Genomic DNA, 2,764 nt, shown 5'->3' with positions numbered 1-2,764 from the left:
TCCCTCCCCCATCTCATTCTATTTATTCATTCATATCCTAACATCTCACCTTACATCTCTTCCATTGGTACAGTTGTGTTTCTTCCCTTACATCACATCCTTTATCTCCCCCTCTTCTTCTACTTACAAAGGGATCCCTATACTGTGGTATAAAGGATCTCTATTATTATTATTATTTTTCTGTGCCTTCTTCTTTGTCATATGAGCAGGAGCAAGGATAAGAACATTCTTGTGGAAGCAGATCCAGAACCTGAAAGGACTCTGAAGAGAAAATTAAGAGAAGCTAAAATACAACAATCCAGAGATAACCTTTCAGAAATTTTCGAACAGGCAGAGGAGATGGCAGCCGAAAATAATAATAATGAAAGGAGGATGCTTGGTGACTTTACTGCACCTAATTCCAATTTACATGGAAGAAGCATCTCCATTCCTGCCATTGGAGCAAACAACTTTGAGCTGAAACCTCAATTAGTTTCTCTAATGCAGCAGAACTGCAAGTTTCATGGACTTCCATCTGAAGATCCTTTTCAGTTCTTAACTGAATTCTTGCAGATATGTGATACTGTTAAGACTAATGGAGTAGATTCTGAAGTCTACAGGCTCATGCTTTTCCCTTTTGCTGTAAGAGACAGGGCTAGATTATGGTTGGATTCTCAACCCAAAGACAGCCTGAACTCTTGGGATAAGCTGGTCACGGCTTTCTTAGCCAAGTACTTTCCTCCTCAAAAGCTGAGCAAGCTTAGAGCTGATGTTCAAACCTTCAGACAGAAAGAAGGTGAATCCCTCTATGAAGCTTGGGAAAGATACAAACAGTTGACCAAAAAGTGTCCTTCTGACATGCTTTCAGAATGGACCATCCTGGATATATTCTATGATGGTTTATCTGAGCTATCAAAGATGTCACTGGACACTTCTGCAGGTGGATCCATTCACCTAAAGAAAATGCCTGCAGAAGCTCAAGAACTCATTGACATGGTTGCTAATAACCAGTTCATGTACACTTCTGAAAGGAATCCTGTGAGTAATGGGACGCCTATGAAGAAGGGAGTTCTTGAAGTTGATACTCTGAATGCCATATTGGCTCAGAACAAAATATTGACTCAGCAAGTCAATATGATTTCTCAGAGTCTGCATGGAATGCAAGCTGCATCCAACAGTACTCAAGAGGCATCTTCTGAAGAAGAAGCCTATGATCCTGAGAACCCTGCAATAGCAGAGGTAAATTACTTAAGTGAACCTTATGGAAACACCTATAACTCAACATGGAGAAATCATCCAAATTTCTCATGGAAGGATCAAAAGCCCCAACAAGGCTTTAATAATGGTGGAAGAAACAGGTTTAGCAATAGCAAGCCTTTTCCATCATCAACTCAGCAACAGACAGAGAACTCTGAACAAAATGCTTCTAATTTAGCAAATCTAGTTTCTGATCTATCTAAGGCCACTGTAAGTTTCATGAATGAAACAAGGTCTTCCATTAGAAATCTGGAAGCACAAGTGGGCCAGCTGAGTAAAAGGATCACTGAAATCCCTCCTAGTACTCTCCCAAGCAATACAGAAGAGAATCCAAAAGGAGAGTGCAAGGCCATTGACATAAGCGCCATGGCCGAACCTGTGAGGAACCAAAGGACTCTGAGGCTCATCTAGAGACCATAGAGATTCCATTGAACCTCCTTATGCCCTTCATGAGCTCTGATGAGTATTCCTCTTCTGAAGAGAATAAGGATGTCACTGAAGAGAAAACTGCCAAGTTTCTTGGTGCAATCATGAAGCTGAATGCCAAATTATTTGTCATTGATACTTGGGAAGTTGAACCTCCCTTGTTCATCAATGAACTAAGTGATCTGGATCAACTGACATTGCCTCAGAAGAAACAGGATCCTGGAAAGTTCATAATCCCTTGTACCATAGGCACCATGATCTTTAAAGCTCTGTGTGACCTTGGTTCAGGTATAAACCTCATGCCCCTCTCTGTAATAGAGAAACTGGGAATCTATGGGGTGCAAGCTGCTAAAATCTCATTAGAGATGGCAGACAGCTCAAGAAAACAGGCATATGGACAAGTAGAGGACGTTTTAGTAAAGGTTGAGGGCCTTTACATCCCTGCTGATTTCATAGTCCTGGATACTGGAAAGGAAGAGGATGAATCCATCATCCTAGGAAGACCTTTCCTGGCCACAGCAAGAGATGTGATTGATGTTGACAGAGGTGAAATAGTCCTTCAATGGAATGAGAACTCCCTTGTATTCAAAACTCAAGGATCTCCCTCTGCAACCATGGAGAGGAAGCAGGAAAAGCTTCTCTCCAAGCAGAGTCAACCAGAGCCCCCACAGTCAAACTCTAAGTTTGGTGTTGGGAGGCCACAACCAAACTCTAAGTTTGGTGTTGAACTCCTATATCCAAACTCTAAGTTTGGTGTTGGAGAGTCTCAACAAAGCTCTGCACATCTGTGAGGCTCCATGAGAGCCCACTGTCAAGCTATTGACATTAAAGAAGCGCTTGTTGGGAGGCAACCCAATGTTTATCTAATTCTTATTTTTATTGTTTTTCATGTTTTCTTAGGTTCATGATCATGTGGAGTCACAAAATAAATAGAAAAATTGAAAACAGGAATCAAAAACAGCAGAAGAAAAATCACACCCTGGAGGAGCATCTGTCTGGCGTTAAGCGCCAGAACAGAGCATGGTTCTGGCGCTGAGCGCCCAAAATGGGCAGCTTCTAGGCGCTGAACGCCAGAACAGGCATGGTTCTGGCGTTCAATGCC

General features: G+C 42.0%; 1 non-coding gene across 1 annotated transcript; it reads right to left on the bottom strand.

The window, feature by feature from the left end:
- Positions 1–735: 735 nt before the first annotated feature.
- Positions 736–843, bottom strand: LOC112752535 (small nucleolar RNA R71). Its single transcript, XR_003176967.1, has one exon. It is a non-coding gene; the product is annotated as a small nucleolar RNA R71 (small nucleolar RNA).
- Between the last annotated feature and the right edge of the window lie 1,921 nt (positions 844–2,764).

This window comes from Arachis hypogaea, chromosome 15 (assembly GCF_003086295.3).
Source record: "Arachis hypogaea cultivar Tifrunner chromosome 15, arahy.Tifrunner.gnm2.J5K5, whole genome shotgun sequence".
Classification (NCBI taxonomy): Eukaryota; Viridiplantae; Streptophyta; class Magnoliopsida; order Fabales; family Fabaceae; genus Arachis; species Arachis hypogaea.
This window is presented reverse-complemented; position numbering and strand designations above follow the sequence as displayed.